This window comes from Marmota marmota, unplaced genomic scaffold (assembly GCF_001458135.2).
Source record: "Marmota marmota marmota unplaced genomic scaffold, marMar, whole genome shotgun sequence".
In the NCBI taxonomy this organism is placed as follows: domain Eukaryota; kingdom Metazoa; phylum Chordata; class Mammalia; order Rodentia; family Sciuridae; genus Marmota; species Marmota marmota.
In genome coordinates, this window is record NW_026000221.1 from 14726195 (window position 1) to 14750111 (window position 23917).

General features: G+C 41.8%; 1 protein-coding gene across 3 annotated transcripts in view; it reads left to right on the forward strand.

Annotated features, from left to right (window-relative positions):
• Positions 1 to 23917, forward strand: part of Cdh11 (cadherin 11) — a 148985-nt gene that overhangs the window by 56895 nt on the left and 68173 nt on the right. For 2 of the 3 annotated variants that reach the window (XM_015488653.2, XM_048792051.1), the window contains exon 2: positions 3366 to 3490. The exons of the other annotated variant lie outside the window; for it this stretch is intronic. The gene's annotated coding sequence lies outside the window, so the exon portion shown is untranslated. The remainder of the gene's footprint in view (positions 1 to 3365; positions 3491 to 23917) is intronic. 3 annotated transcript variants of the gene reach the window in all.

Consider the following 23917-nt stretch of genomic DNA (forward strand, 5'->3'; position numbering starts at 1 on the left):
GGAGGGAACACATGGTTCCAGTTCCCAGGGGTTCCTGAGATGCAGGGAAGATGAGGGAAAGTGAATGTCCCAACTGAGAAGGCCTATACGGAGAGAAGATGTACAGCCAACCCGCAGAGCCCTCTCAGACCCATCAACTCTCCCCAAAGCCCAAAGAACAACTTAGAATGCTTGAATTTATCGTTTTCTTTCTAAGGCACAAGGTCTTCTTGTTGCACATGAAATTTTCACAGCTCCTATTTTGCAGAAGCTTGCAGTGATGAGAATTCACAGATGATTCATCCTTGTCATCATCTTTTTTTTTTTTTTCTTGTTTGCTTTTACTTCTGAAGCTTTTCATTGGTTCTGCAGGCTTTGGCGAAAGAAGTTTTATAGAAAGCATTTTTCAGGGAAGTAAAGAATGCAAGACAAAGTGGGGAGTCCAGTTCACTTTTTATCCATTTTGAGAACTTTTAAAAACATGCTGACGACAGATAAGAGCTGCATCGTTGACAGACTGTAGTCTGGAGAAGGAAAACAGCAGAAACACGGGCCCTGAAGTCTTCTTTGGGGGCTATTGGCTGAATACCTTCAGCAAGAATTATATCCCTTTGAGTTTGGGCGAAATGGGGCTTTTGATACTCGGGGTGGTTGTATTGCAGAGGCCCCTGGAAAGTGCCTTTTTCATCCCTGTTTATAGCATTCTGGTTACCTACTGATGACTAACATGACACTCCAATTTATACCTATCCCCTATAGTTCTGGGAGTTTTGTGAATTAATTTAGATGGTTTTTCCTAGGATTTCTCTCATGCCTGGTAATTAGATGATGGGAGCTATGTGAAGGTTTGAAGGGGTTCAGTGTGCAAGATGGCACCTTTACTCACCTTCTGGCTGAAGCAGAAGAAGGTGGGCAGCATCTGGCTGGCTGGGTACGATTGCTCACGGTATGATGGTTCAGAGCATTGAGACTCCACACATGCCTGCTGGCTTCTCCAAGAGCAAGCCTTCAAAGAGCACAAGGCAGGCCACAGGGTCTCTGTAGGAATCAGTTCAGACTGTGATGACATAATACCAAGGGCTGAGGAGCTTGAACAAGAGATATTTATTTCTCATAGTTCTGAAGGTTGAGAAGTCTCAGAGGAAGGTGTCAGCAGATTTGATTCTTGGAGTTGGGGGTCTCCTTCCTTGTTTGCATGTGGTCGTCCTCTCATCTTCTCATTATCCTTCCAAAGCAGAGAGAAAGTGATAGATGGAGAGAGAGGAGAGTGAGAGGGAACAGGAAGAGTAGAACATGCTCATTCTCTAGCTTCCTTACGAATGCTATGATGGGATTATCATGGGAGCCCCACCTCCCTGACCTTATGTAAACCTCAACATGTGTAATTTCAGGGTCACAAATATTCAGTCCAAAACCCATGCCATTTTGCAAATAAAATGTATTTATTTCATGCCAATAGCTCTCAAAATCTTATCTTGTTTCAACTTCAACATTAAAGTCCAATGTCTCATCTAAATGACATCTGAATCAGTACAGGTGAGAGACTCGATACAATTTATCCTGATGCAAAATTTCCCTGCAACTGTGAACTTGTGAAACCAGAGAAGTTATGTGCTTCTCTGATATAATAGTAGGCAGACATAAAATAGACAGCCGCTTCCATTTGGAAAGAGAGAAACTGGAAGGTAGAAAGGGTGATGGGTCCAAATGAATCTAAACCTATCAAGGCAAACACCTTTAGATCTGAGGGCGCAAGGATGATTCTCTTTAGTTTGAAGCTGTGCTTCTTTGACCCTCACCTGAGGCCCATACAATACCACCTTTGCTATATTTTATTGGTTACCCAGGATCAGCTCAGATTTACCTGGAGTCTACACAGGGTTATGAGTAAGCATGTGGTTTATTGCTGGGGTTATTTTGGTTTTGGTTTTGGTATTGGGGATTGAACCAAGAAGTGCTTAACCACTAAGCTACATCCCCAACCATTTTTTAAAAAAATTTTTTTTAAGAGACAGGGTCTCACTGAGTTTCTTAGGGCCTCCTGAAGTTGCTGAGGCTGGCTTTGAACTTCCTATCCTCCTGCCTTAGCCTCCCCAGCCACTAGGATTACAGGCATGTGCCATTTTTTGAGGACTGGATACAAGCAATATAGTTGCCAAGTAGGACCCTTTCCCCATCCATTAGCTGTTGTTGAGTGAATGGCTCCAGGTGGTTTTCCTCTATGACTCCATGTGTGTCTGTAAATAATCTCAGTGCTGCTATGCCCATGACATCTTAGCAACAGCATAGAAAAAATATATATATTTTTTGTTCTTCTTGGTACAGTTATGAGAAACATGGTGCTAAGGATAACTTAGTAGGTTTACAATTCATCTACTGTCCTTCAATAAGAAGGGTGTATATTGCTTATTTTGGACGAAGTTGAGGAACCATTGGATGGAAGCAAGATGAGGAGGGAAAAGTAGATTTGGAAAAAAAAAAGCCAAAGCACAATAAATGAAATCAATGAAAGTTGCTGTTGACACTCCCCATGCAGATGTGAGTTGGTCCTAGAAGGTAGAAGCTCTAGAGATGAAGGGCATTCAAGTATTCCTTTGTTTTCTTGTCAGAGAAGCTACGCCAGCCGACACCTTTCTTGGTTCAGTGCCCCCATTTTTAAAGACAACAGCTGTTTAGATACTTCATGTACTTCTTTTCATTCATTCAACAAATATATGAACAGCTGCTCTGGCTAGGGAATGTGTTAGACACTTTAGTAGATTTGAAGATGAATCAGACCAGATCCAGGCAGTACAGCCCAGCACAGAAAACCCAGAGTACTGTGTAGTGAGGCAAAACATAACCCGGATGAATACTGCAGTGCTTTCAGCCCAATGCTCTAGTCTTCTGGAATGGGGATGACATCGCCTGTCACCACCACCATAGGACGGTTTGTCCTTGAGCTTGTTGTTCCTCAAAGATCGGACATCTCCAGAACAGTGCTTCCCACTTCATAAAGGAAGGCCTGGCTTGAACTCAGAACATAGTTTCTATTAGAAATTGTCTCAAGACTTCATATGTTCACATGCAGGTTTATTGTTGGTGCTAGGGCAAATGCAGGAGAAATTCACTTTGTTTTAATTAATTGCTTGACCAATTAATTTGTCATCAAAGTACCAAATGCAGATGACTAATCACACCATTTTGGTACTTCAAAAACCATGACAAGTTTCCCTACCTTTGTAATAACTGAGTTATATCTTTCTTTGCACATCTGATCTGTTATCTTCCAAGAGAAAAGCCTGTCTTCTGCAACTGTGTATCCCCCATGTAAAGTAGTGGATCATCTTATCAAGCCCTGTCATCTCTAAATTACTAAATATCTTTTTTGCTTTTTTTTTTTGCAGAAATCACTGTGCTTTTGGCTTGGTGGCTCCGTGATATTGAATTGTTCTGTCATTTGTTGAGTGACCAATCAGATGGGTGGAGTATGCTATAGAAATTGGCAGCAAGTATCCAATGGGTGAAGAAGGTAAGATGGACCAACATTACTGAGTGAGCCACATGTTGATATGTATGTGGAGATGGAAATTATGCCTGCTGGATCCATTCCTTAAGCCTAGCTTCATTAGGACCTTTATCCAATCCAAAGTAGAGATCTGAGAGAGAGGGTGAGGCCTACTTTCTTGGACTTTGAGGAATAGGATTTTTCAAGGTCATTCAAGGTATTCTCTTTATGGGACACTTACTATGTGTCAGTACAGGGATGATATCTCTTTTTAATATAGAAGAGAGAGAAGAAACCATAGAATATTATGATTCTTTAGCAAGGACTTGGCTGGACATGTTGATTGAGATGATTTTCATGTTGTTTTTTTTTCTTTTCTTTGTTTTGAAAAGAATTCTTAAAATAGGATAAGGTGGCTTATATCCCACAAGGAAGAGATTGTTGGGAGGCTGAACCTTATAGATCTCAAAAGCCAAGAGCCTTGATGAGGATCCAGCAGGCCTGATTTTAACTCCTGGGCCCAGCTCTGCTAGATAGGGTCTGTGTGCCCTTAAGTTAATGAGCTCTTTTCTGGGGCCACGTGGTGATTGGATTTAGGGTCTAAGAGTTCTCAAGTTTTAGAATTCTACAATCCATTTGCCTGCATTCCATCTGGTCAGTGGTAATCGCAGCTATTTTCATAGGGCATCCAAATATCAGGCTAGAAATTTGAGGATTAACTCTGTCAGCAGGACATCCCACATCTGGGGGTTCTAGACACACCTACCTACACGTCTGTGGCTCATGCTCATGTACATGGCCAGCAGGTGCTTTGAATGCCAGGCCAAATGCACATCATGATATCCTCTCTAGCCCTTAGCTTTCTCCTGTGTGTCCCACATTTGGGTGACAGCATCATAGTTCACCCCAGTCGGAAACACAGGAGGAATCCTTCATGCCTCTCAGTTCCTCCCCTCCCGTGGCAATGCATTCCTGTTCATTCCTACTGTGAACTCGCAATTATCTCAGAAATATTTCTGTTTTCCTCTCTTCCTCCTGCCACCATCCAGATGTAATCCCAACCGCCTCTCTCCAATGTTACTGGAATTGCCACTTAACAGGTGTTTTCATTTGTTAGTATTTTGTTTTTGCCTCAAGAATTAGTTCTCCCTCATCAGCTCCAATAAGAGAATCTTCCACACACTTTCTGAACATTATCCCTGATCCAGACTTTACAACACTCTCCCACTTAACCCCTTTCAATAATAGAGACATAAGCTCCTGAATGAGCTTCTAGGACTTCTGAATGCTTTGCAGACTCACCTCTCAGCCACTCTCTCCACACCCAGCCCTCTAGAATCTACCCATATCACACACTTTCACTTCCCTAAAACCATATAACCCCTCTCTTTCTAAAAGCATTCTTACTCTCTTTTTAGCTTAGCTTGGACCTCACTGTGTCTGAAGAGTTATTTCTGATCCCCTAAGACTGAGCTGTGGTCAGCTTTTGGACAATCCTTTCCAGACAGGAATGACACCCCTTTCTGTGATTTCCATGTTGGATCATTATTGTCTATTTAGTTTCTGCTTTCCTAGCTATACCTTGAGGTACTAGAGGGCAGGGTTTATTTTGGGACCACCAAGCTCCTAGTTGTAAGCACTATATCTGGCCCAAAATATGCAGGTAAAAGTTATTTATTAAACAAGTGAACAGAGATCTGTAGTATATTTTGAACAGAAAATGAAGGGAGAGAACAGCCATAATTGTATCAGTTAACAGATGCTGCATGCTGACCCTTGTCAGGCTTAGACTTTCTTTAAAGTCATCACCTCCTTTAAAGTTTTCAAAAGTCTGATATGGTAGGTACTGTTAATATCCAAAATCGTATAAATGAGAGAACCCAACCATAGAGAAGGTAAGTTGTCTATGGTGATATGCCATAACTTTTATGCTTGGCATCTGTATCTGTTAAAAGTTTGACTTTACCTCTAGCTGGGTCTTTTGGCACTCTTCTTCCTTTTCCTGAACAAATCCGCAAAATTGTTGACAAAATCATTTCTTTCCACATAAGGCCAGAGGTCTTTTCCGCAGTCCACACAAGCTATTGTTCAAGACATGGGCATCAGCTGCGACTAGACCCATTGATCTTTGGAGATGTCCCAGATACTCATATGTTGATCATATATTGATGAGGGCCTGTTTGGGGAGACAGCCTCAACTTTGGGAGCTCCCAGCATTTTCTCCCACTCTCTGGTCAGTAGTTGTTAGGAGAAAATCCGATGAATGAAAACATTTGTCATGAAAGCAGATCTACCCCTCCTTGCAAATGCATCAGCCTGATTTGGAAGTTGTAGAGTCCACTTGTCTCCCTTGTGCATAATTTTTGGTCATCTGCTTTGAAACCTGGTTCAGCAGACAAAAATGCGTCTCTCTCGTGGGTATGTCTGTGAATGATGATCAGCTCATTTCTGCCAAGCTAAATGGGTCTCTTCATTGCATCCGCCCTTTCAATTCTTCAATAGGAGGTGAGAGTGACATTTCTGATTTTTCTAGATAATAGGGACAATTAGAATGAGGTAGCAATGAAACAGAGTCAAAAGTTAAATAGAAAATACTTGAATTTAATTTCACTTCTAGGAAATCTGTTAGATTTATTTTTTCAACTAGAAATTAAGAATAGCCTATTTTGAAGAACTTTGCGTAGCTTTTATTCCAAGAAGAGGAAGTCAAATATTCCAATGCCTGTGGAATAGGCATTGTGACCCAGAGCTGCTGGCCACAGTCATCCTTAAAAACAGAAGCAAACAAACAAACAAACAAAAAACCAGCATGATACAGACAGAACAGTGCTTTCATCTTGGGGATAGGATTCTTGTTTTAAGGAGAGGAATATTGTGACCTGGGGGAAGAAAAGGCTCATTCATGATGATCATCTTAATTTTAGGTCTGGAAATAACAAAACAGAACTTATCAACAACTTTAGCTCAAGACTCATTCTTTATACCCCGTGAGTTCAGGATGCCAGTGTTTCTTGATCATGTCCCTGTAATATAGGCATAGGAATGAAGACACTTTTCCTAAAAACTCCCTAGTCCTAAGGAGTCTGCATTTAAGTGGCACTGTATCTAGCAGCCAGACTCTAAGTGGAAGGAAAAAAGACTTAGCAAATCCTGGTGAAGCGGCTTGGGTTCACAGAGTCAGCTTTCTCCTTGACTTGCAGGAAAATCAAATTGAACGTGAATTTCCATTCCTGGCATACTTGTCTCACTTAGGTACCTTCTCAGAGCAATGGAGGAATTACCCGGGTAGCTACAGGACAGATCTCAGCCCTGCGACCTTGCTGGGTTTCTAGTAGGGCACTAGAGCCCAGATATGAATGCCTTGGAGAAGTAAAAGGGATGTGCCCTTTGCAAAAGAAGAAAGGTGCACACATTGACATCCTGATGAGTAATAATCATCTGAGGCTCCTGGTCACAGGTCACCCAGTTATCTCTCATTTGCATAGAAGTCAAACCCAGAAGCTGTTTGGGGCAGCTCACCTGTGTTAGGAAATCCACGAGGCTCTGTGTTGCCTCTGAGTTTGAAGTGTTGGCAGTCTGCTTTGTAAGCCTCTGGGCCTGCTGGGACTGTCTGCAAATACACTTTTCCTATTTCGGGATGTAGGCCACTGTGGAGAAGGAGGCCAGGTCATCTGTAGCTAGTGTCACTAGAATCATAAACAGTTGCTCAGTGTGCTTGGTGACCATCCATTGCAGATCTTCAATGAGTAATGTAACTGTGACTACCATGTTCAATGGACAGTTGCAAGAAATTCCTCCATGCCAGGCATGTGAATATCCTGCCGCTGCCTGAGATCAATATGAAAGGAAATACCTCAGCCGATGTTATGCTTCTCTGGTCTTACTTTCTTTAAAGAATGATGGGCAGAGAACAGAGATCCCTCCCAATATTAACGACGATAACTGATACCTGTTATGCAAAGCCGTGTGGCAGGCACAGGACTTCATGCTTTTCAGTTACTGTCTTGTTGGATGTCACCCAAAATTTGATTGCTATATGCAGTGGCCATGATTTTTTTTTTTTTTTTTTTTTAATAGATGAGGACACTAAAGTTCAGAGGTGAGAGCAGTTGCTGATGACCACATAATTAACTATGGAAAGAGGAAGCAGAGTTTCCACTCTCATGTGCCACACCCCAGTGCCTCCTATTGATCAGTATGATTCTTCTAATTCGTTTGAACTTTGACTTTCAGTCTTGGACCGATGTACATGGGAGGTAGTTGGAAAGCAATTCAAATTGTTTTGGTATGGCCTAAATCTTGAGCTTTAAAGGTGTCCTAATGAATTCTAGGCTCAGTTTGAAGCTAAGTTTGTATATATTGAGTTAGAGGACAAGAGGGTTCTGGATATGTTCTCTCATCAGCCTTCCCTTGAGAACCATCTGTATTTTAGGCCTTGAACTGGGTCATATATGAAATGCACCTGTCTCAATACAACAGTGAAACCAAAGTTATGACTTTATCGTGACCACCCCCCCCACCACCCCTGCTTTCTGGTGATGGAGCAGATAGAAAGCCATGGCACAAAGCCACTTCTAAACATCTTCACAGATTGTAAGAACACAAGACGGAATGATTCTGCTAGAAGTAACCAGAGGAGACTTCAGTGGGGAGTTCACCTTTGGGTTTAGACAGGAGCCTGAGTAGGAATTGACTGGGAGGAGGAGATCAAGACCTGTCAAGGGGATCTATAGAGAGGTTGTTGAGCTGTCCTTTGTAATGACCAGGTAGAGTGTCCCATGAAATGTTTATTTGTTTTAATTTTTATTTTTATTTAAACATACAAGATGTTGAAATAGATTAAACATTTTTAAAATTCAAAATATTAAAAATGCCTACAGAGACAGTTCCTCCAATTCCTGGTCTCTCATTTCCTTTCCAAGAGACAACCACTATTTTGGGTTTCCTTTGTGACCTTCCAAACAGTTATAAACATGCATCCATATAGCCACTCCCTCCACCTTTGTACACGTACATGGATGAGACCCAGCTACAAATACAGTTCTGCACACTGTCCTACACCTTTATTTTAAAAAGATTTTTTTTTTCAGTTTTCCTCTTGTTTTACTTGCCTGTTGTTTGATTTAAAAGTTGTGATTCTTCTTTTTGCTGTTAAAACATTTTCCACCTGCAGAAATTTTCCAAAAATAATACAATGAATTCTTAACAAACCCTTCATCAAGAGTCATTGACTTTTTAAAAATTACTTTGCTGTGTTCCTTGCAATGATTTTGTGAATTTAATTTCAAATTAAGGTGTAGTTTGGATGTCAGTTACCCAGAGAACCCAGCAAGCCTCCTTCCCTGCTGCTCACTTAGGGAGATAAATGTATTTGACACTGAGAACATGTTCCTCTTAGCTCAGTTTCCCTGAGATGCCATGAGCAGTAATTCTATCCCCCAGGATAAAGGTGGCAGGAGGCTGACTTTGGGTCACTTGATTTTGGGGAAAGGACTGTATCTCCCGGTGCTCAGCAAAAACCAGCATTTGGGCAGATGAACGGACTCCCTGCTTTTGTCTTCCAGGCCCAAAGGCCCAGGATAAAACAGACAGTCCAATTGAAATCTAATCACTTCATTTCCAACAACTGGCCATTGAGATAGAATTATGTCTTCTGTTCTTCTTGTCAGAGTCCACCCGGTATCTCAAAGGCTGGTGTGGGATTTCCTCCTTTCAAGATCAAAGCACCTGAGCATTGCTCAAGTTATCTGTGCACTTCCTCTGTGTATTACATGGCAAGGGATGGTTTGTTCTCAAAGTCAGAGGGACTTTGAATCCTGCGACCGGCAGGAAGTAACTTAATAAGACAGTGTGGTGGGGTTTCACAGTCATGGGCTCTGGGACCAGGAGGATTATTTTCAGTTATTCATTCATTCATTCTCTCATCAAATAATTCCTGAAGGCTTCCATGAAACTCTTGCATGTTCTATGCCAAGACATGTGCACACTATTTGTAAGGTAGTTCCCCAGGATCTTCAAGGTGACAGGCATATCTTTAGACATATCTCAGCTAAAGAAGGCAGTTCTTATGAGCATGGTGGGAGGGAATTTCCATGAAAGGACTTCCTAGCCATTCATTCATTTATTCATTTTCATATGCAGGTTAACATACACCCATTGTCTTTTTACACTGTACTAAATCCACAGGTGCAGTTGACCACAGCAGTTCCTATTCTCGAGAAGTTCATAAACCACTTGGAGGTATTTTTCTGACCACTTTCTAATCCTGTTTCCTTCAGTTGGGTCTATCCAGCTGACTCCAGAGTATTTTATGAAGAAATCAGGCCATGGTCCATCAGTCCTCCCTGGCTCCACATGATTCCTATGATACAGAATCACCATTTGATCAGGAGGCTACTAACCCAAATTGCCCTCTGCCCTTTGGGGAACTCAGAAATCAAGGCATTGTGAGATGAGAAAGCAAGGATAGAAAGGTAACAAGCCATACCAAAATCTGCCACCAATTTATTGTGTCTGCAGAGAATCCAGAAGGTTACACCCAGATACTGGGCAGGTACCTCAATTTGGAAGCATTAGAAAAAATTGTGAAAGGGCCAGTGAATTCATCTTTTAGATAGACTATGAATTTTAGTATCTAAACACCATTCCAAATTCTGCTGGGTTGGGTTGCCACAGCAATGATTCTTATACTATTTATTATAAAGGAAAATAATGTTTTTTTTAAAAAAAATTTTGGTTGCATATGCACAAGTGCTAATGAGTAGGCACCTCTCTAAATGAATATCTGGAAAATCTCCTGAAGTATATTTCTATTCATAGCAGATACTATTTTGAAGCTCTTAACACTTCTAAGCAGTGTTCAGAATTTCTAGGACCCAGGGATATTGTTATCCACCATCCCCAAATCATTTGTATCATTCTTGGGCAGAGATCAAAAGCCTTTTTTTTGGCATGTGAATTTTCATTCCCATTAGGAGTTTGAGCAGGTACCTGCACAACAACCCTGATAAGAGGGCAGAAGCAGACTGTGTTCACTCAGGACTGGCCAAGGTAGCTAGTGCTCAAGGTCATGGAAGCATGTCCAGATCTCCAGCCCTTCTCCATTGAGCCACAGCATGGTTTTTTCTAATCTACACTATATCAAGTTGGTCCATTCTGAGATGCAAGCTTCAGAAGTTTGGAGTTTTTTGAGGATAAAAAGAGCAAAGTCCTTGGCCTGGCTTCTACGATGGACATGATCCAGTGCCCACATCCTCTCATCACTGGAAGCCGCCTTCCATCTTCCCACTTGGCTTTCCAATCATAGCTTATTGCTAGTAGTCCCTGAACATGCTATAATGCTCCATACCCTGACTTTCTCACATTATTCTTCCTCTGTCCTGATTGGTCTGGGTACACAGAGAAGAATGCTGTCATCCAACAGACCCCATGAGATCGTATATATCTCTGTTTCCCCTTATTTTCAGAGGTCCTGGTTCCTTAGGGTCTTACTATAACTTCCACTTTCTCCATACAACAAATGTGAATTTATATTTATGGCCATTTTGGTATAAAGATAAATATAATCTTCTATCCTAAAAGGTCATTTTTTTTCTCATTGTAAAAGAAATTAAAACTTTCCTGTAAACCATCTAAAATTACTGTGGGCCTCAGGCACTGTGCTTACTGTGACTAATGGAGAAGTCAGCACTGATGTTCCTCTGTTGACACATTGCTGTTCATTTATGTTTAAGTCTGCAGGATCCTTAAGAGGAGAATCAATCTCATGCCATCTATTGTGGTGTGTGGGGGTACATATGCACTTTTGGTGAATAGGCTTTCAGAAGGATGAGATATTGTTTCCATCTACCTGGCCTTTCCCTGCTAAGAATTTTGGCAGACATGGGACTAATATTTTTCCTTTTGAAAATGGACTTGGAACAGTAATCCTTAGCCCAGTCTCTGCCAATGCACCAATGCTGCCTTCCCCATTAAGTAAGCTCAGGGCCTGGGGCCTGTCCTTTAAAGGCACACCTCTTTAAAGTTTGCACATAGCTTCCCTGACTGTGATCACTTGAGTTGCATTCCATGCAAGAAGAAACTGAGGCTTAAAGAGGTTAAGCAGAGCATAGGAAAAGGAGTTATCCTACCCAGGGATACATGGTAAACCAGAATTCTAGTTTTTATTTTTTTTCCCACATAAAACCAATACTATATTGCATTTATCAAATCACACAGCAACCATCCCACACCAAGGAAGAGATTGCTTTATTTTATTTTAGTTGTATGGAAAATATCAAGATGAAAAGAAACAATAGAAACCAAACAGAGAGAATTGCTCCTAAAATGATCATTAAATATATTGGTCAGCTTTTCATTGCCATAGAAAATAATTGAGATGAACCACCTTAACGTTGGAAAGATTTATTTTGAAACATGGTTTCAGAGGTTCCATTTGATGGTCAGCTGGTGCCCTTGGTTTGGGGTCTGTGGAGATGTGGTGGGGAGCATGTGGAAGAGCAAACCTGCTCATATCATGGTGGCCTGAGAGCAAACGGTGAGAGAAGATTGACAGAGGTCCCAATGTCCCCTCCAACGGGACACCCCTGAGACTTAACTTCCTCCCATTAGGTCCCACCCCCTAAAATTTATGCCATCTGTCTCCAAATAGCACCATAGGCTAATAATCTTTTGGGGAAATTTAAAATCCAAATCATAATCCAATCACCCTGGCCCCTAAAAGACTCATGTCCATTTCACAATGCAAAGTACATTTAGTCCAACTTTGACAGTTCATAGTTCTAGCATTGCTCAAAAGTCCAAGTCCAAAGTCTCTGCTGAGACTCAAGGCAAACACTTTCATGTGAATACCTAATATAAAAGGAAACTCACATATTTCCAAGATACAATAGCACATGGTAAATATTCCCATTCCAAAACAGAGGCATAGAGACAGAAAGGTGGGATGGACCAAAGTGTAGTCAAACACAACAGAAAAAAACATGTAAGTCCTATAGTTCCATGTTCTACATCTGGGTGCATGATGTAGGGTCAGAGATGCACACCACATCTCTACGGTCCCAAAAGCAAGGGCACCAGCTGACCCTGGAAAGGAACCTCTGAAACAATGTGTCAAAATAAATCTTTCTTACTGTAAATTGATTCATCTCAATTATTTGTGAGAGCAACGAAAAGCTGATTAATATATTTAATGTTCAGTTTAGAAGCAATTCTACCTATTTGGTATCTACTGTGTCTCTTAGGTCTTGATATTTTCAAAAAAGCTAAAATAAAATGATGTAGTGTGATGTGAGTTCCCCAAGCATTGGAGAGCCCTGCCCCTATGGGCATGCTGGTTAAAATCTACATGGCCCCCTTTATAGACTTGTTCATGTTCCTGCCTGCAGTTTCTCTTGCCAGGTGTTCCATGTTTCTGACATCTCATCCTTCCTGGGGTCTCCACTGTGACTTCAGATTTATTCTTATAGCCTAATGCATTTCCCTTCAGGAGCTGCTTGCACAAACTCTGACTCTACAACATATGGTGTGGTCTTCCAGGTTATCCTTTGAAATCTTGATGGAGGTCTCTGTGATCTCATAAATTTTATATTCTGTATGCCTGTAAAAGTAGACAATGCCAAGGTCTGCTGACTATGCAAGGAGTTGGGAAGTCTGTGGCTATAGCAGCCTCTGAGTGCTTGATTGCTGAACATGGGAAACAATTCCCTAGGTGGTCCAGTGCATGCAGGTACCCTGGTGCTCCCAAAGGATAATCTTTGAAGGGAGTTCACACCTTTCTACTTCTGTGCCTGTGATGGGGTGGAGTCCTGGTGATTCCTGAGAGGCATCTTTCCTATCCCTATGCAAAGCACTTAGTTTCTTTTTAATGGCGCCAATCTCTTTTAACATCTGCACCTCCCTTGGACAGAACTTTAAGGGTGCTTCTTTGCTGGCCAAGTTGCAAGATTTTAAAATCTTCTCCCTCTGAGTTTTGCTCCTGAGTTTCACTGTAAATTTGGCTGAAAGGACCCAGTAATAACATGCCACAGCCTGAATGCTGTGCTACCTTGATATTTCCTCTGTCAGATAACTAGCCCATCACTTTCAAACTCAGCTTCCCACAAGCTCTCAGGGTATGAACAAATTGTAGATGATTTTTTTTTTGCCTGAATGCAGCATGTGTAGCCTCTAATCCAGTTCGCAGTAAGCTCCTCATTTCCATCTGAAACCTCATCGCCATTTAGTATCTGCATTCTGTATTTCCATCAGCATTTCTTGACTCCTGAGCCCTCACTAGATTCACCAGTTAAGCTCCATTTATAGCATTCCAGTCTTCCATTAGCCTGCTTCTCCAAATGTTTCCAAATTCCTTCTATAAACAAATCCCAAAGGTTTCTGAACCACATGGTCATTTATAGTTATGGCATGGACCCACTCCAGGTACCAGTTTTCTTTGCTGCCTGCTTTCCATCGCTATAACAAATACGTGAGACAAATCCACTTAAAGGAGTAAAGATTTATTGGGGGGTAACTGTTTCAGAGCTTTCAGTCTTTACCAGTTTGTTCCATTGCTTTTGGACCTGTGGTAAAGCACAACATTTTGGTGGGGATGTGTAATGGAGCAAAACAGGTCACCTTATGGCAATTGGGGAACAAAAGGGAGAGAGCAAAGGGCCTGGGGTCACAATATTTTCTTTTTTTGTGGTGCTCAGGATTGAACCCAGGGCCTTGTGCATGCAAGGCAAGCATTCAATCAACTGAGCTATATCTCCAGCCCCCAATATTTTCTTTAAGAGCACAACTTCAGTTACCTAACTTTCTAACACCAGTTCCCATCTCCTAAAGATTCCATCATCTCTTAATAGTGCCACAGGCTGGTGACCAAGCCTTTTGCCCAGGGGCATTTGGAGGACTGACCTTTTTGATCTAAACCACACTACTCTAAGATCCAGTTTCTGCTTCATTGGAGGACTGGTAGTCCTGGATTCTGGGAATGCTCTTGGCAGATAACTTTAGCTTAACCCCTTCAAGGTTTGCTCCACGTGCAGCTTCTGGATCATTGAAAGTCATGCCCTTTGTTCAGTTAGATCCCATTGGAGGACTGACCAGTAAAGGTTTGTCCATCTCAGCTGTACTTGGGGTGATTCTGAAAGGTCATGTTTAGCTCAGAAGACCGTGAGGGCAGTCTGAGCTGTCACTGGGCTGCATCATACATCACCTTCTATTTAAGTAGAGTTCTGTTTTCCTCACCTTTCCTTCCCTAGTTGTTCCTTCCAAGGGCTCCCCCTAATAAGCATCCCCATTGCTAAACTCCATCTCAGAGTTTGCCTTCCAGAGAATCCAACCTGCGACAACCTCTATTGAGTATTTTGCAACAAGCCTCCTGTGTCTCTGCATGAATACATCAGATTCACTTGTTCATTCATTGTTTTCATTAAATGCTTGCTTCTTCAACAGATGCTCAGTGCGGTGCTAGGTACCAAGACAGCAGAGTGAGCAAGACAGTAAAGGACCTCTGGTTACATGGAACTTAAATGACTTCTACTTTGAAGACACATTTTACTCTTGCTTTTGCAATTTAATTTTGCATCTCCCAGAGCACCCTAGCTGTGTCAGCCCTTAGATGGAGAGACAAAAGAAGTCTCCCATTGCCTGAGCACAGATAATTGCTTTGTAGAATAAATACTGCTTCCTAGAGACTGGGAATATTATTCAAAATGGTCTTTCCCTCATCCATCCTAGGAGTCCCCTCAGGTAGCACCATCAGAGATAGGAGGGACTCAGGCTGGCACAGAAAATAGAGCCTGGCATATCGGCCCAGAATAAGTTTTCAGAGGTTGGACTGAGGTACAGATGCAAAGGATCAAAAATTAAAAGGACAGGATAGAAGAGAAGCAGGTCTAGATTTACTTTTCAGCAGGAAGGGGTAAAGGTCAGGAATAAGTGAAGTGGAGGTCTTGCCATCGCCCTGATCCTTATTCAACACCACTTAATGGTATCCCGTCGAAATCAGAATTAAATCAGATTCACTGTGCGGCCAGTACTGTCCTTGCTGTGGTCACACCCTACCTCTCTACCTCTCCTCTAGTTTATCCACCAAGCTGTGCAGGACCCTTGCCACCCTTCCCACAACTCGTTCCTCCCGTCCCCAGGGTCTTTGCATTACCGGCTTCCTCAGTCTTGGTGGAGTCTCTGCATGGGACAGAAACCTTCTCATCAATTAGGGCTCATGTTAGATGTCCCCATTTGACACGCTTTTCTGACCTCATAGCCTCTAAAGCCACGTTCTCCAGTTCTTCATCATTTTGTCATTCTGTCTAATCCCTCACAGTAGTTACCATGATTAGTGAATATTGTTTTCATTTCATGGTTGACGTTTGGCCTATTTCCCTCATGGGACTGTAAGCCCGTGATGTTCAGAGACATGATGTGCCTTGCCCTCTCTATGTCCCAAGTGTCAAGAACATGGCTGTCCACACCAGTAATAGCTCTGTAAATATTTCTTGAGTGAATAACAAAGCAAATTCATGATTATTGAATGTTTCCCTTATGAGTAGACAGGAATCCTGTGGTCGACATGCCTGCCTTAGAGAATATCCTGGGGCAGAAGGCTGGAGGGCAGGCTTCTGCACATTGTTGGAATGAGCAGAATCTTCAGACCTCTCTCTCTCTCTCTCTCTCTCTCTCTCTCTCTCTCTCTCTCTCTCTCTCTGAGTTCCTCCTGACCATCGCTCACATTTGAATGGCATGTCTTTCGGGAACACTCCTCTCTTGAGAAACTCATAGCTGCATAATGGTGTTCCTAGGTGTGCATCTGTGCATTAACATGGGCCTTTCAGGCCTGCTACTGCCTGCCTGACCCATCTCTCCAACAGGAAAGACTATGCATCCATAATCCTTTAGAAAATTGGGGCTGACATGTAGCTTGGTGCCCAAAGTGGTTTCACTCAAGCAAACACAAGAGAATAATAGCCATGCACTTAAATGCTTGAGTGGGTATCAATCGGAAGAATGTTCCAATAATCCAAGTTTATAAAGTCTGTTAGTATGAATTTTTGAAATAGCACTTATTCCCCTTTATTCTTGACAAATGGTGTTTGTAGCCATTGAGATATTTTATTTCAATTATGTGCCCGTGTTGTAGAGAGAAGGTTTCTGACAATAGCCAGGCAGAAGCCATTTTTATTATGTTTCTATCGCTATTCCTGTTGCTAAACTCAATTGGACAGTTCATTAAGATGAAAAATTAACAGCACATGCTTTGGGGAGAATAATCATGGAACATGACAGCTTGTGAAGGGCCTCAGCATTGAGAGAAGCAGACAGATGACAAACGTGTTGGTCTCCAGAAGAAGTGGCATTTGGCCAATCAATTGGCACCCCTGTGTTTATCAGGCACCTACTTGTGTGTTCAGTGCTGAGCTTAGGTGTAAGGGGAAAAGAATGTTCAGGAAACTTGGTCGTTGCCCTCCAACAACCTACCATTTATATGGGCATGCTGGGGAGATCTCCCTGTCCATCTGGAAGTCCCAGAGGGGAAGACAAGTGCCTGGCACTTAGGGTCTGACTGCACATTTAGAAATAATTCCTTAGGTGATTTAGAGATTTCCCTTGGCCTTGGGGTATTGGAAGATGTTCATTAATAAAATGCGTCTTAAAAATAGTAGCTATTAGTGGCTAAGTGATTGCTTTGTGGGATCATGAAAATGTTCTCAAAGTAGGTAGTGGTAATCCATGTACAATGCTATAAAAATACTAGTAAACTTTGTATATTTTAAAGGGGTGGGCATTATGATAAGTGAATTATATCCCAATTCAGTTGTTGTTATTTTAAAGTACTCTGCAAACTCTACAAACTAAACTATAGTCATTTTTTTTGTATGTTCAGAGAAATGGGCTGAGTTTAAATAGAAAAGATAGAGCTGACCAAACTTGATTGAGGACTTCCTTCATGGGGTAAGAGAGGAAGCACATACCCATTCTATAGTTGAGAAAGCCAAAAGTCAGATCAGCTTGCACCTTGCCTGAGAGGCCACGAAGCTAGTTAATACTAGAGCTGGGACATCACCACTAACCTTTCTAGCCCCAATGTCCAGATGTTTCCCACTCCATCCTGCTGGCTCTCAGAAAAGACAGACCCTAGAATTTAGGAATAACATAAATGGGAATGATATAACCAATGATTTGCTTCTGTAGAATATTTCAAAATTCAAAAATCACCCTCACCTCTTTACTCTCATCTTCTCTCGCAATCTCTTTGTGAGCTGGGTGGGGTGCGGCTACAGAGGTGGGACAAGCATTAGGAAAAGAGGGTATGAGGAGGAGGGAGCCAGCCTGCTTTTCCAGGCTGTATAAAGAATGCTACATTCTCTCTTTTCCAGGCATTCAAAGTATTTTCCCTTTGGCTTCCATCTCTATTTTCAGCTTGATCTCTCCCTAGACTTTTCTGTGCACCCTTATTTCCCCAATGCAAGAGGAATTTCTCTGGGAAATCCTAGAGACGTGGGATCCACAGACATGTAGAAACAAGGCTTAGAATTAGATGCCCTGTTAACCATGGAAGCGAGTGTTGTCGATTTTCTCTTTTGTAGAAGAAGACACACATTTCTATTGTTAAGTCCACGTCTACATTAAAGCTGCTTAAATCATTCTCTCCCCTGTGGTTCACAAGAGGGCTTTTGAAGTCATTCTCAGCTTACGAGTGTAAATAATGGGTCAAATTCTCATCCTGCTAGACAGGATGGGAATCTGACTCAAATTTTGTAAATACTGCTTCATCTCATTGTTTCTCTCACAGGGACATTTTCTTCCCCAACAGACAGTGGAATCCCAGCATCCCTGGAAACAGTGGAGGAGTCAGGATGCATTAATCTAAGCAGGGAGATCAGAACAAAAGCTCTGTTTGCTGTCCCCCAGCAGAGCCCCAGTTACCCCACTGTTTGGTGGCATTCAGGAAGCACAAATAAAATTAGATCTTCTCTGAGTATAAAAGAGCTGGGACTTAGGAAATGGAAGTCTTAAGGAGCAGACATCCTCTTTCTCCATTTTTTGTAGTTTTGTTAGCTTTAAAGAAATTAACAATAAAATGGGATAAAAAAATAAAAGAAAAAAATGGTGAATTCTTCTTGAGTTATACTCCTGCTATTTTTGGACACATGCCCTGACCTAGGAGTAATGTTGCCTGGGTCAACATTACTTTTATCTTTTATCTACCGGTTGCTAGACTAGTGACTGCTGTTTCCCTGCTTATTTGTCAAGGGTGGTCGACAGAGGGGTGACCACTAAAATGGTGCAATAATCAGTGCCTATGCAATAGGGATTATGTGATTGAGTTACCTCTGATGTGCCTAGATCATTGCCTGTCTCATTTGGAGGCTTCCAAAATGGGGAGCCGGCATGATGGTCCCAGTAAGACATAAGACTATACAGTTCCACCTATCGGGACTGAATAGACAGAGATCCCCAGTGATTGATAGAATCCAGTCAGATCTAGATCTCTGCAGCCTGTGGTTGGAGCCATCTCAGCTTGTGAAAGTGGCAAGGTCCTGGGCTCCTCTTGGGCTTTTGCTGGCTCTGCACACTGGTCACCCTGGCACATGCTTCTCTTTGCAAAAGGGCTGTGGCAATTAAAACACCTTAAAGAACACAGAAACAGCACAGTGCATGGGGACCGTGGTGAACTGCACAAAGAGCCAGCAAACTAGATTGCCATTTCATATTTGCTTCTAATTGTGAGATTTCAAACAGAACAGTTAGTCTGTTGGGCCACGCTCTCCTTTTGTATAAAGAGAAAAAGAGAAACGATGATGGTCTTTACGACCATCTGTCTTGAGGAAATAAACCATCTGAAGTTATCCAAAGATGAGATGGAAGCAAGAATGTGCCCTGAACACGTGTTGTCTTGAACAGTGATTTGTGACCCTAACAAGATAGACCTGCATTTGTTTTGTGCCTCCAAAGTTGTCTCCACCAGGACATTTGGATGCATAGGTTCTGGTGTTTGCACAAAATCAATCTCTTGAATTGCAAACTGCAGTCCCTATGGGACACAAACCTAACAGACACCTTCCTTCAGGCAGGTGTAGTACTGAACCCAGAGCCTCTTGAGTCCTGAGCAGTCCAAAGCCAAGCCTCTGAATCAGGCCACCAGTCAGATATCTGACCTAGTGCAAGCCAGAGGGGAAAATCAAGAGACTCTGGGAGTGGAGGAACATGAAAGAAAGAACACAGCTTTTAAAGAGGCTGCACAATTTGGGCCGTCTCTCATAATCCATTTTGTTCCATTATCCCAGATGTGGAACACCTATAAAAATTTCAATTGAGCAGAACATATACAACTTAGAGTAACTTTGAAATAATTATGTTTGCAGAATTGAAAACTTGGGATTTAATGGGTTAAACTCAAATTATTAAAATTAAAATCTCTAAAATCAGATGGTCAAGGTTATTGTTGGAGTTATTTAACTACTTGAAGATACAATTCCTTCACCAATAACAAGGAAAAACATCATTTGAAAAAAAAAATCCCACAAGGCTATGTGCAGATTAAAGAAAGCAAATGGTATAGAATGCTTAGCACATTATTAAGTATGTAATAAATACACAGTTATTTGCCACTGTCATTACTGGCTATGATTAATGTCTTCCTGGATAAGAAGCATTCAGCAGGCAGCTAGATTGGGACCGATTTTGGAGACATCCACTCTCATTCCGGGGCTGTGTTTTCCCTGAAGGAAGTACTTGCATTTCTCAGGACAGGACTTTCAGCCTCAGTTTTCTCCCAAGTAGCATCTTTCAGTTCATTAGGATCTGCAAATGCCAAAGACCATGTATGACTTGCTTCCTTCTCCATCAATAAAATGAGGGTAATAATAACCCTCACCTTTGTCAGTCGAGTGATGTATAAAACGAGTTAATGTTCATGAAAGCCCTTGGTAAATTACAAAGTGCTATAAAGTATGAATTATTATTATGATTGCTCCACTGCAGGTATTTCATAAACAATACAGAAAATTAAGGACACATACTACTGGTATTCAAAAAGCATTTATGCCTTTTTAAGTACATAGCTATAAACAATCAGCAGATGGCTTTGATAATGCAGTGCTCGGCTTTCAGTGTTAGAAACAGCCCATTAAGAGTCACTTCGTAGCAGGGGCAGCGCTGTGGGTGCCAGGCGGCAGTGGGGCTCAACGGTTAGCTCAGTCAGCCTGTGGTTACACTGGATGGGAATACTACCTTCTTGATGTGCTTTGTGACTTTGAATTTCCAAAAGTCTTCTGAATGTCACTTCCTTCACTTATTTTAAAGGTGGTAATAACTATGTCACCGAGTTGTTGAAGAGTAAACAAGAGAAGGATATCAAAGCCTAGGTCACATTCCCTAGTGTAGAGGATGAAGAAGCCTCCTAATTGTCAAGAAGCCTGTGACTGGCAAATGTTCTCTTTCCCTTCTAGCCTCTGGGGGGTGGGGGGGGGGAACACTGATCACAGTCACAAGCTCTCATCCTCAACTGCATTTTCAGGAGCTTGATGGCCATCACCACCCAAAGCCTCTGCAGCCCCACTTCCAGCACTTTGCTGGCTCTGCTGACCTTCAGGCCACCAGGCTTAATTCCAACACAGCTAGGTCTTTTCAGATTCCATCGCCTCCTCTTGATAAATTTGGGGAATGGGAGAGAGAATGAGAGTGGGGAGATTTGGAGCTATTAAAGCAGCCTAAATTGTGGCCATATCCCTTGGATTTGGAGGGAACTACCTAAAGTCCTGCATTACCAGCCAGCTCCATCTGCTCCGTCCAGATGTAATCGTGTCCCTGGTGCTTGGATGACAAACCTGAAAAATGTAAAATTGACCTTAGTGTCATTAAGTTCTTGGGTCAGAGCTTTAAAACTGTAATAATAAAGGTAGTATTCATTGAGTGCTTACTCCATGCTATACACAATATTTAACACTTCACAAGAAATTATCTCGTTTGATCTTCACATTAACCCAAGGAGAAGTGTATTCTGCAGTTTGTCAGATTTTTCAAATGTGACCTCACGGTCAGGAAGAACAGAGGTGGGCTGTGGCCTCTCGGCTGCAGCAGTACCTGTAAACTTGCAGGAGGTGAAGGGCATCGTGACAGTGGACTTTCCCCAGTCTGGATCAGTCCACACTTCGCCCTTCCCTGTTATTAGTAGACTGGTTTCCTTCCAAGGGACCAAATAATTACCACAAACTCGTAGCCCAATCAACAGACATACGTTGTCCCGTAGCTACTGGAGACTTGAAGTCCAAAATCAAGGTGTGGACAGAGCTGGTTCCTTCTGAGGGCAGTGAGGGAGACTGTTCCATTCTTTCTTCTTTTGCTTCCAGAAGTCTCTGGATTTCTTTGCTTTGTGTATGATCTTTTTGTGTCAAAAACTTCCCTTCTAAAGGGCACTAACCATATTACATTTAAGCCCACCCTAATGACTTTGTCTTAACATGAAGATCTATAAAGAAACTATTTCCAAATAAGGTCACATTCACAGATACGGAGGTTGGGGAAGGGGGTGGTTAGGACTTTAACATCATTCTGGGAGACACAGTTAAACCTGTAATGCCATCCAAGCCCATTTCTAGGATGATGCCTTTAGCCACGAGTGTGTACAAGTATAAATCATTTTTTCTCACACTCTCATTCAGCAAGTGTTCTTTGAATGATATTGACATGCTCAAAACCCTGTTACCCACTGGAGATAAGATGGTGAACAAGACACCTGTAATCCCCATTTTCCTGGGGCTGCTGATGCACTCTTGGGGACTTTCAAATTGCTCATGGTCCTAGAGCCAAACTTTTTATCATGAATTCCAAGTGGCTTATCTAAAGGGAAAAGTGAATATAGCTTCATAGTTTCGAATAAATCTAAAGAGAGAGTAACCAGAAGACAATTATTAATGTTTGATTAACTATTTGCATGCACAGAGCTCCAATGACATCCATGGCTTTGCAAAGTGTCTTGTCCTTTCTCAAAGTTGATGGGTGCTTTGCTTCTAGTTTACTGGCGAGGTGTCTAGACTGTAAGCAGGGTGATTTTAACCAGGTTGTATCACTTATTAGATGGAAGAGTGATTAGCCTCTGCTCTGCTTAATTAAAGCCTCACTCGATGGGCAAACGTTTCCTTTAACAGGCTTGCTGTCACTTCATCAGTTATTTAAGGCAGTTCATTTCACAGCAGGGGAAAAAAAAAAGAGAGAGAGAGAAAGGGGAAAAAAATCTCATTTGCTCAAACTCAATTGGTCTGAGGAAAGCGTGGCTGTCTAGAAGATGCCTAATTGCTGCTGTGATCTTGTGCTTAGTCTCTATTTAGTCCCAGCCTTCTTATTGAAACGCTAATCAGGGTTAGGTCTCACCTCTTGATGAATGATTTTATAAAAACTTGATATTCCTCCTCTTTAGCCGGGAATGCTTGCATGCCAGTATAATGCCACCACCACTGAATGCGAAGATAACCAATGCCCTTAATTTTGCAAAGAGGGCTGTGATTTGGTACATACAGTACAGATCAGGGGAAATCAGAATGAAATTAATTTCCTTCTTTGCATAGGCATCACCTCTGTTCTATCATGAGCCACTTTTCTTTGACTGTTTTTGCTAAAGATTTAAAGAATGCTTGGCACGTGTATGTGGGCTCATTTCCTGTAGTTGGGGTCAAATTTAGGTTATGCCACTTTATCTGATGTCAGAACTTGGAGAACTTAAAGTTCTCTGATTCTCTTTTCGTTCTTCAAGTTAAAATAATTATCCCTACCTTGAATATCTGTAAGGATTAAGTGTCTCTCATGATTCCAGTTCAGGAGCTAGTGCTGGAGGTAGAAAATAGAATGTTATTTTCCTTTCCCTAAGTTCCTTATCTTCTTCTCCACCAGCTCTGTAAGGTGGGATAGAGGTATTTTACCTTATCCACAACAGTCACAGACCCACCCTAAATCTCAGTCACAGGCATGATGGTCCTTCAAATTTTTAAGGACTCAACACATCCAAATACAAACTGAATAGTTGAAACAGCCAGCCATTTATTTTGACTGAGGGACACGAAAATTATGAACATTTGGCCTTTTTTTTTTTTGCACAGTTACCTAATCTACTGTTGTCTTTCTATCTTTGCATGATTCCATATAGGTATGACACTAAGCAATTTCTTCATTTATATTGGCCAAACAATGAAAGGTATTGTTGTCTATTTTATTTATGATCCGTCTGTGTGTGTATGTTTGTGTATACACAAACCGGCCTACATTTCCTGTCTCATTCCTTTCCTCTTACTTAAGCAGATGGTCCCTATGTTTTCTTTTCTTTTTCTGAGGAATGAACTCCAGGAAATGAATTTCCCTCTTAAAACTGCTTTCATTGTGTCCCATAGATTCCGGTATGTTGTGTCTGAATTGTCGTTTATCTCTAAGAATTTTTTGATTTCCTCCTTTATGTCTTCTGTAACCCATTGATCA